Source organism: Gadus morhua, chromosome 22, assembly GCF_902167405.1.
Source record: "Gadus morhua chromosome 22, gadMor3.0, whole genome shotgun sequence".
NCBI classification, from domain to species: domain Eukaryota; kingdom Metazoa; phylum Chordata; class Actinopteri; order Gadiformes; family Gadidae; genus Gadus; species Gadus morhua.
In genome coordinates this window covers 14,090,180-14,100,703 of record NC_044069.1, presented here as the reverse complement: position 1 = coordinate 14,100,703, position 10,524 = coordinate 14,090,180, and the positions used below count along the sequence as shown (strand labels likewise).

Genomic DNA, 10,524 nt, shown 5'->3' with positions numbered 1-10,524 from the left:
CCTCACCGAGAGCCCTGTTGTAGAATCACAACTGGTGCAGATGTAACTAGACGAAGGCCTTCCTCTCCCTTCCTCTCCGTCTCTCTCTCTCTCTCTCTCTCTCTCTCTCTCTCTCTCTCTCTCTCTCTCTCTCTCTCTCTCTCTCTCTCTCTCTCTCACCACACACACACACACAAACACACACACACCACACAGGCACATCATGTTAAACTTGACCTTTTTTTGAAGGGACATTGTGGCCTTTCCCCTGCATCCACAGTGTAAAGCACACCACTCATTAAACTGGCCAGGAGGCCCAGGATAGAAGACTGGAGTTTCTATAAAGACAGCCGGAGTCCCAGAACACCATAATAAAGACCTTTCACTGGACACACTGTACTGCGCCCTAAGTTGGCCTCCATCCTTCACGAAGGGGCAGATGACAAATTTGACCACCACTTTAATTATTTTTGAAAGTCCCAAACAGAAGCAAACAAACCAAAATCGATTTGATCCACCATAGAGTGTGACTCATCGCAAAAGGGGGGGGGGGGGGGGGGGATTGTGGGTACAGGAGTAGGGGTATGACTTTGGGTCTCCCATCGTCACCACTGTTTTGGCTTGTATGAAGATGTATCGAGACAATGAGAATTGACCTGAGACATCGGTCCTCAGCAGGTCAAGCATGACTACGCTTGGTGTACGTGCGCGGGTGAAACGGCCATATTTGCATAACAGAAGAGGTTGTTTTAGACATGATTGGGTTTGTGTAATGTGAGCGTGCCTAAGCGTGCGATTTCCCTTGTTTGTTTTTATTTTTCCAATTGGCTGCAGTTCGCCATGACTCGACCAGACTTGCTTCTCTCCATCGACACTCTATCACTGTGTGTCAAATTTCATTTATTTGTACATTGTCTTCCTTTTTCCTGTTCAGGAAACGTGGCCTCTGCTGCTACAGCCTCCGTCTCTAGGGACAATGCACTACCCATGACTCACAGGTACTAGTGCCCTGCTCAAAAACCACAGGCACAGAGACTTCAACATGGATGTTGTGCTGTGTCCGGGGCCCAGGGAGGACGTGTTCACCAGATGAGCACTCCTGCATCCTCCACAACCCTTGGCCCGGAGTTCTTTCAGCTTCCCTCTGGACAGGATGTTCAGGATGCTTCTCCCTCTGTTTGGAGGAGGTCAGCCAGGGGTTCCATCAGGGAGAGATAAGCCAATCACAGAAAGTCCCCGCACCAATCAAATGGCTTTTACAACATGTCCTATTGCTTGATGTGTATGCGGATGAACAACGAGACGCACACATTTCTCAATGTACGTATAATAAGAAACACGCATTGTTAACTTTTGTATGTGTATGTATGACAATATCACAAAGTGCCTGTTTGTGTGTGTGTGTGTATTGAAATTGACTTTGTGCCTAAGAATGTGTGCATAAGTTGTCTGGTCATGTGTGCGTGTGCGTGTGTGTGTGTGTGTGTGTGTGTGTGTGTGTGTGTGTGTGTGTGTGTGTGTGTGTGTGTGTTTCTTGTTATGTGTGTGTGTGTGTGTGTGTGTGTGTGTGTGTGTGTGTGTGTGTGTGTGTGTGTGTGTGTGTGTGTGTGTGTTTCTTGTTATGTGTGTGTGTGTGTGTGTGTGTGTGTGTGTGTGGTGTGTCTGTGTGTTTGTGTGTGTTTGTGTTGTGTGTGTGTGTGTGTGTGTGTGTGTGTGTGTGTGTCCGTTTGGGTTGAGTCTCTTTTCTTGTCATCGTTCCAGTTGTGTCTGAGTTGTCTGAGTTATACAGTGCAGTGGAGGATTGCTGTTATCACAGGAAGTGAGCCATCATACATTGAGGCTGCGATATCACTGGCTGTCTGAGTTTAGGAGGAAATCTACTTCACATCCTTCTCCACTGTTGACTCCTTATAACACCAGCTTCTCTCGGACTGCCCAAGAATCTCTCTCTCTCTCTCTCTCTCTCTCTCTCTCTCTCTCTCTCTCTCTCTCTCTCTCTCTCTCTCTCTCTCTCTCTCTCTCTCTCTCTCTCCCCCCCCCCCCCCCCCCCCCCCCCCCCCCCTCCCCCCTCGCTCCTAAAAAATCGAACATCTTCTTAAATGGTTGAGAAACTGCCAGGGAATGTTCCGGGCCTCCTCAGCAGGATTCCGTATCAGGGACCAAAAGACACACACACACACACACACACACACACACACACACACACACACACACACACACACACACACACACACACACACACACACACACACACACACACACACACACACACACACACACACACACACACACGTTTACCCTACCAGGGGACTATCGGTTTTCATCGACCAAGTGTGGACCTCTATTTCTGGTCATTTAAAAAATACAAAAACATAATACAGAGTTTAGTTTTAAGTTGTTGTTTTTTTCACATATATTTGTTATTTTGTCATAATTAGAAGGGTTAAAAAATGTTCGTTTAATTTGAAATTTGCAAGTTAATTAAGGCAGTTCAAGTGCAGGGAACAGCGATTGTTGATTGAACCGTGATAAATTATGGTAGTTAAAACTGAAGTCATGTTATTGTGGAAAAATATAATCTAGAAAAAACTGATTTACATAAATTCACATTAAAAGAACAGACAAAATTTGTGCTCTAAAATATGAAAGATGGTCCCCACTTGGATTGTAAAACATGACAGAAGTCCCCTGTTAAATGGTATGGAGCGACCCTCACACTCCTGCATGGATCTATTCATGAAGTGTGGAAAAGAATAAATGTAATCCTCATCAATAATCTATAATCATCTTTTAAGATATATTTAGAAGGGTTAAAAAATGGGCGATTAATTTGCAATTTGCAAGTTAAATATGGACAATAATGCGATTAATCCAATTAAATATTTTTATTGATTGACAGCCCTAGTTAGCCCTGTTATCTATAAGTCTTTTTTCCTCATGACAAAATGTCTCATGAACTATGGAAGAACTGTGTAAAGGCTCTATGGCAAATTATTTATTTTGTACTATAGAGAAAGCAGTTAACATTTTTTTTCTACCCTAATGAATACATAAATGCCGGAGTGTAAGTGTCGCTCCATACCATTTAACTAGGGACCAGTGTCATTTTGAACAGGCAAAGAGGGGACTTCTGTCATTCTGTACAATCCAAGAGGGGACCATCTTCTCTGTTTAACAGCACCAAGTTAAAAACAAAATTCTACACATCAAACTTTCTTTGATGGTCTGTATACTATTTTGCAGGTTCTGACATATGCTGTAGGTACAACCCGATATCACGCGATTGCGTGCTCCTGCGCACGAACGTTAATTTATTGAAGCGTGTTCCAGAGCACGATAGTCCGACTTTTTGCGTGTTACACAGAACGAAATGTAAACCAATGCATTCTGAATGGGAGTGTTCTAAGACAATTAACGTGCTCCACAAAACGGTACGAGAGAGAGAGAAAGAGAGAGAGGGAGGAACCGAGAGAGAGAGAGCGAGGCTTCAGAAAGGGTGTGCGCAGATAGTACAGTGCACCTTAGTTATGTTTATGCCAAAACCACAAATACTATATGTATATATATATATTGCCTAATTATATATTGCCTATATATGTATAGGCTATATATATAATTAGGCTATAATTATATTATTTAGCGTGTAATGAGACAATCTATAGCCAAATTGTCGAAGATGCCTGAGAATCTCCGGGGATATCAGCATGGGAAATCGGCGAATCAGACCCATGAACCTATAAAGAAAGACGTAATCTCAAGCGGGAGAGAGTTTGCGGTGCTGGTTTGTGTCACGCAAGTACAGGGCTCTCATGTCTCATGCATTCGAGGTGAGACGCACGCAATTCAACCCATGCACACGCTCGAACCTGTGCCGTGTTCCAATACCCGTACTGTCCGTACTTACTAGCCAAATTTTGAGTACACAGTACGTTCCAATTCAGATCCGGCGAAAATAAGTATACTTCAAGGACCCGGATGCCGTACTCAAAACGGGCTAATAAAAACTTTCTACCCATGTTAAATAGATTTAGTTGGCAGTTCCTTTTCTGCCCATTTTTTAAACTTGTGGAAGCACTATGCAGTACTGGGAGACACCATTTCTAACGGCAATGGAGCTAGATTCTAAAAATATCAAAAGATGCCCCAAAAAAAAATACCTTTAACCCATAGTTGCGTTTTATCAAATTAAAAAATTTGAGTTTCATTGACCACAAATTGAGCAGAAATATTTTGCATACAAATCTTTAAATAGTTTAACCACATTAAGAAAAATACATTCGTTAATTATTTTTATTAGTGAAGCCACAAGTTTTGCACATTATCCAAACAGAATACCTGAAATGTTGATATTTTCAGCCCTTTTGCGTTAAATCAAGAGAAAAGGACAACCTAACAAGAGTGAAAAGTTTGGGTTAGGTGACCTATAGTTCAAAGATGTCCCTGGTCAGGTAGACTAAATAAAAGTGTATTCCCAATTGCTCGAGGACATTCGTGTAATTTACTTGTGAGCTCTCCCTGAAGCCTAGAGAGACATCAGTGTTGAACCACCAACTGAAAGGGGGTATTTGCCATTAGTATGAGTGACAACATTTCATGGCTATTCATTTAGTTCATTATATTTAGCCGATTTGAATAGACTTTTCTAGCAGGTGAGGCTGTCAAAGAACTAAATATGGAGCAACTACAAAAAGTAAATTTGCAGCATGACCAAATGATAGAAAAAGTATAGGAACTGTTCTAGCAGATATGTTTTAGAAGTCTCTTTTGATAGGCAGGGAATAATTGTCTTTGTCACCCTGTAGTCATGCCATCAAATCTGTACCGCTACTGATTAATCCAGTAGACTCACCAGTCAAGTCCCCCTAGTTAGAAAAAGGAAAAAACCCAGTTAGTCATGTTAATTATTCTGTTACAAATGAAGACTAATACTTTCCACATATTGCGATCCAAGTTACTGGCTGCAGTCTTGGATTTTATAGTTCTACATGAATAGATTAAATTTACTAAACTATTAATCATGCTTCAGAAGAATTAACCTTTCTTGGATGGCAGATCTACCACAAGCCTCCATTGCCACAACCTCCAGATGGCTTACGACAACTCCTCGACTACTGCAAGCCAACAAATTGGCTCTTGCACACCAGACACGCATTTTGCTTTATTTTAGGTTTTCAAGCATCTTAAAATACCCAAATCATCGCTCAAATACACAAGTCAGCTAATGGCCTACAAGGAAATGCTGAAGCTAGTGTTAGTGATGGCGATAGAAATGGACACGCTTGCGTGTACAAATATTCAACTAGAATTGCAAGGTTCACAGCCCAGTTGCATAAGTGGTCGCAACCGTTGGATTGTAAGCAAGGGTAAAAAAAATAAAAACTTCCCTCAAACTAGTCAACATGGTCAATTGAAAGCCTGTACAAAACGACCCTGGAATAGTCAAATGCAGCTTTACAGCGGATGAATTAAGCCAAATTGCATAAACATCCAATGGTAAACAGTATACAAATGCAATCAAGGTTGCACTCACACTAGGCCATCTGGCCGTGGCCGTCGCAACTGTGGCCTGGCCACGGTAGGCTCTTGTACATACACCATCACGTCGCTAGCATCCAAACAATTCTACCAAACCTTAACCAACTAGTGAAAAATGGAACAAAACTTTAGCACACACCCAGTGACTAATCACCTTGTCCAGGGGTGTTCCAACGTGGTTTACCAGAGGGCCTTGTGGACTTAAAGTAAGCCACACATTTGACAGACAGCACCGAATGACGTTAAACTAAGCTAATCTACAGGTTACCAGTGCTAGTGCAATTACATGAGCATTTTGCACAATATTTGTACTCCAATGCCACGTAAAGCAGGCTTCTTCAGAAACCCGTAGCCTGCTACATTGAAGGGCAACTGTAACAAATCCTGACCAAGACCGAAAGATGGCTCTGGAAGCCACTACGGCCCACGCAGCAGATTACTGCGTGGACCGTGGTAGCTGCCAGATCAACCCTTCGGTGGACCATTCATACACATGTATTCCGAGGATGTTTTGAAGACACTGGAGTCCCATGGCACTAGATTCCTTTGAAGACTAAGTTGGTATGGGGGGGCCCAAAGGGGGCCCCCCCATAGATCTTGTCAGTCATCTAACACCTGTTAAGAAAAACACACACATCACAAGATACAAATCAGCAAAGCTAGGTTATCAAACAGCGGTGACATGCATGTCAAGGTGCAAAGAGCAGGGATACTGATGGCTTGTGTCTGAGGAGACAGCCCAAAAACGTCAACATTTAATAAAGGAAAATAACTTTTACTCACTGCGGTGGTCTGTTTCGAAGTGCCATGTTGGTAGCAATATTTGTCTGGGCTGTTCAGTCAAATGCCCACAAAAACAAACACGCAACAACGCATACTTTCAGTTTGTATAAAGTGACAATAGTAATCTGCAATCTAGATCGAAAACTTTCAACCCTCACTAAACTCAACCTCGATTGACACAGGCCGATGCGAAAAGTAAACCAAACCCATTGTGTTCACCTTTAATAAAGGGGTGCGTGACAGGTGATCTCAATTAAGAGCTAATCAGAAAGAACACACTGATCGGCCATGAGTGAGACTATCAAAACGAAGACGAGGATTTAACGGAATTGTTACCATTCAAATTCAAATTTCTTTATTATTGGATAGGGTATGATATCAATGATTTGGGCTTTGAGTAGGCCTATATTTCTTAAATATATTTCTTACATTTTTTCACCCCTTCGCCTTTTGAATATGAAATCTATAATCTCAGCCTCTCTATAATTTGCCTCTCTATAAATTTAAATAAAACACATGTTTTATTGTTCAAATAAAATCCCATCCTTATTTTGCCATTCATATTGAATCTTTACTGTCTTTCATTGTACAACACAATCATCTAATAATTATTCATGACGCTCTTCCAACTCCTTGGCTGCATTAAGGCGAGGCTCGGGTCAGAGCAAAGATCGGGATCCACACATGATAAGGGATAAAGTTATTTATTAGAATAAAGTAAGTATCATGAAATCTGTAAAGGGATTAGTGTAGTGTATGGAAGATTACGCTCGGTCGGTCCTTGTGAGTTTGGTACTGGTTTTCTGTCCAAACCATATAATCGCACATTTTCTAATCTTCCATACGCTACACTAATCCCTTTACAGATTTCATGATACTTACTTTATTCTAATAAATAACTTTATCCCTTATCATGTGTGGATCCCGATCTTTGCTCTGACCCGAGCCTCGTCTTAATGCAGCCAAGGAGATGGAAGAGCGTTATGAATAATTATTAGATGATTGTGTTGTACAATGAAAGACAGTAAAGATTCAATATGAATGGCAAAATAACTAATAGTGCTCGCTTGTCCAAAAACTACGGTGGGCAGTATGTGCCAAGAAGCTGTGACATGACACCTACTACCTCATCGAGTCATTCGAGTGATGATGATGAGGTTCATTATTTTAAACAAACTTCAAACGGCATTGAATCATTAGTGTAAGATAGTGAATTATTTCAGTCATCATTCACGATAGTCATTATTTAAACAATGTTACGATAACCCATTGTTCCGAAGGGCCGTTTGTCCGATAAGTCAAACATGAGGCGCATTAGGCCGACGGTTTAATATGCCGAATAGGCCTACATATAAAGAGTTGTGTGTCTCTTTCTCTCTCTGAGAGCAAAAATGACAAAAGAGAGAGAGAGAGAGGTATAATGCTCTTTATATGTAGGCCTATTCGGCATATTGAACCGTCGGCCTAATGCGCCTCCTTTTTGAAAAGTCGGACTAGGCCCGTCGGAAGTAACTTTTAATGTTGCATTGTCGAGGCAATCAGTAGAGAAATAGAAAAATTCAATCTAAATCAGCAATAGCAGGCCTATAACTTTTTTTTTAGTAGGCTAGAGTTTATATTACTCTACTACAACGCATGAACTATGTGCTTATTAGTAATGAAACATTCTTTATCCGTTTACTTTTCGATGTCCGTCCATTGTCAGAGATCATCATCAGGCGATTCAACGCCGGTAGGGAGAGGGAGAGGACAGAGAGGCAGTGGATCGGTGGGAGCTAGGCGAAGAGGACGACAAGGAAGAGGAGAACGAGAGTCTAGAGAAGATCTTGATAGGATTGAAGGTTTCCAAAGGCAGAGAAGAGAAGCGACAGAGGTTTGTACAATTTATATGGCTAGCAGCAAATGAACAGGCTATGAATTTCCAATCCTTTGCACATAACCTCACCATAGTCACAACGTGAGGTAATTGAGTGTTTTTTAAAACAAAGGCTTTTAGAAAATGTTAGAGAGCATTTGTTTATTTTGCACACTAATGAAGTTGTCTTTTGTCAACATTGATAAATATGAGATCCTTTACACTGCATTGCCTCCTGTGCACTATATTGCAAAACATGTTTTCCAACGTGTTGGCTTTATGTCTACCTGTATACCTTATGGCCTAACCCCATCTTATTTCCTTTCATTTCTTCAGAGATTACTGCAGGAGATGAGCCTTGAGGATCACAGACGCCTCGCAGCAGGAATGTTGGAGAGGCAGCCGGGTCTGATTTTTGATCTTCTGCTGTTGCATCAGCAAAGACATCTGCGGAGGTAACGGGGGTACCGTGGTGTACCTGTGGTAAGTGCAGAGACATGCCGACGGACAGGGAGAGGAAATGCTGTGGCCAAGACCCTGTCCACTGTGTGAGCCTCCTGCCCCATTTCACACAGTACTGCCTGGGTGAGGGTTACCTGCGGATCCATAGGCAGTACCGGGAGAACCTCACTGCCTTAGGAAATGTAAGGGAGCCCGGCGAGGACAACAGGGAATACAGGCATGCAGCTTACAGGCATTATATTTTCTGGCAGCATGGCGCATTAGGACAGGGGAACCGGAGAGTGATTCCCAGCTGCTGTGTTGGAGAATTAGGGACAAATTCCCTGACCCTCAGGGACAATACACAGGCTACATTCCAGGGATCTGAGAGATTGGCCTGAGTAGTGTTGTAAATATTTGGAGTAAATAGTAAAGTTATATTTATATCTATTTAGTATTCTTTTGAGTTCTGTTTTTTGTTACGAAGAATAAAAGATTTGTTATTTGAGTCTGTGCTGTATTTGTTCTACACTAGGGATCGAGAAAAATGTCAAAATAAGGTTCAATAGCAATTTCATGAACAGTACGATGAAATTTATGTTTTTTTGAAAAACAAAAGTGATTTATTCATATTTACAAAAATGTTTACACCTCAAACACCAGCAACACCAAACAACTGCTCAATCGGCCTCCATGTGGCTAGCAGCATCGAGGGCTGATCCTGTAAAAGACATGGAGTACCATTAGTCATGTGCACACAATGGATTATCATTAACATGCATGTGCACACAATTCAGTATCAGTTAGAGGCAATGGCCTGTGCTGAAATAACAGCAGGTAGATGTGTGTCACTTACCTAGGCCTCTGCTGACATGCGTGCGTACCAACTCTGACATCGGTGGTGGAGGTATTGGGGGCACAACACCAAGCTGCCTTGGGTCATCCGGGCGTAGGGTCCTCTTTCGTGGCATCCCAACCCCGCTTGCAACTCTTCCATTCACAATACGCACTTGCAGCTCAGGGATGTAATCATATGATTTCTCACATTTTAAGGCGTATAGGCTGTATCTTCTGGCATTCTTATTGTACTTCTTCCTAAGACTAAATATAAAAGGAAAGTATTACAAGTCATTATGACAACTAAAATCACATAATTGTTAGACAATAGGAATATGCAATTATTTGAACAGAAATTTTTAATGAGTTACACATACACTTGGCCCTCAGCCGTCCTGTAAGTTTGCCGTTTGTGGTGGAAATTGTAGTCCAGAGCTGCGAGCAAAACTCTTGAGTCATACCCTCGGGGAGTGAATGCCTGGCGCTTGCTGGCATACATCAGAATGTGATTCTGAAATGACTCAAGGTGTGCTGTTGATCTGGATGAATAAAAAAAAAATTAGAGAAAGAAACACACACCCACACATTTCTAACAGCTCTGAAATTTCTATTTAATTGTCATGTCCCCACACTTTACCTGAAGCGCAGATACTTGTGGACATCCTTCTGCCAGCGCTTGTTGAGGACAATGTTCACTAGTGCTTTGTGGCTCTGGGAATCCCTCTCAATCCACTGCTTTTCATGAGTGTATTCGAGGTGATCATGTTGGCAGTCTCCCAGGTGTGATGGTTGAACCCCAATCCAAAGTGCCTGAGGAAAGTAAACCAAATAAAGACAAAAACAAAATCATCATGCAATGGGTATTTGAATCATGGAACTTATTGAATTAAAAAAATATATTCATCTTGCTTACAAGAAACTGCTGAAATGTATCTGCTTTCTTGCAGCACCACCAGAAATGGTTGACTACATCCCTCAACCAGTGAAGGAGAATAGACTGGCCTTTAAACTTTCCTGCCTTGAGGGGATAAACAAAACAAACAATGCAAATTATTCCGTGCATGTATTTTTGCATGGAGATCAAGCAAAATACA

General features: G+C 41.8%; 2 long non-coding RNA genes across 2 annotated transcripts; one reads left to right on the top strand and one right to left on the bottom strand.

The window, feature by feature from the left end:
• Positions 1-7,801: 7,801 nt before the first annotated feature.
• LOC115536031 (uncharacterized) lies at positions 7,802-9,101 on the top strand. The gene is made up of 2 exons (XR_003974595.1): positions 7,802-8,170; positions 8,489-9,101. It is a non-coding gene; the product is annotated as an uncharacterized LOC115536031 (long non-coding RNA).
• Positions 9,102-9,229: 128 nt separating this feature from the next.
• LOC115536262 (uncharacterized) lies at positions 9,230-10,234 on the bottom strand. Its single transcript, XR_003974629.1, has 4 exons — positions 10,068-10,234; positions 9,808-9,969; positions 9,450-9,694; positions 9,230-9,314 (listed from the first exon to the last, which is right to left on the bottom strand). It is a non-coding gene; the product is annotated as an uncharacterized LOC115536262 (long non-coding RNA).
• Between the last annotated feature and the right edge of the window lie 290 nt (positions 10,235-10,524).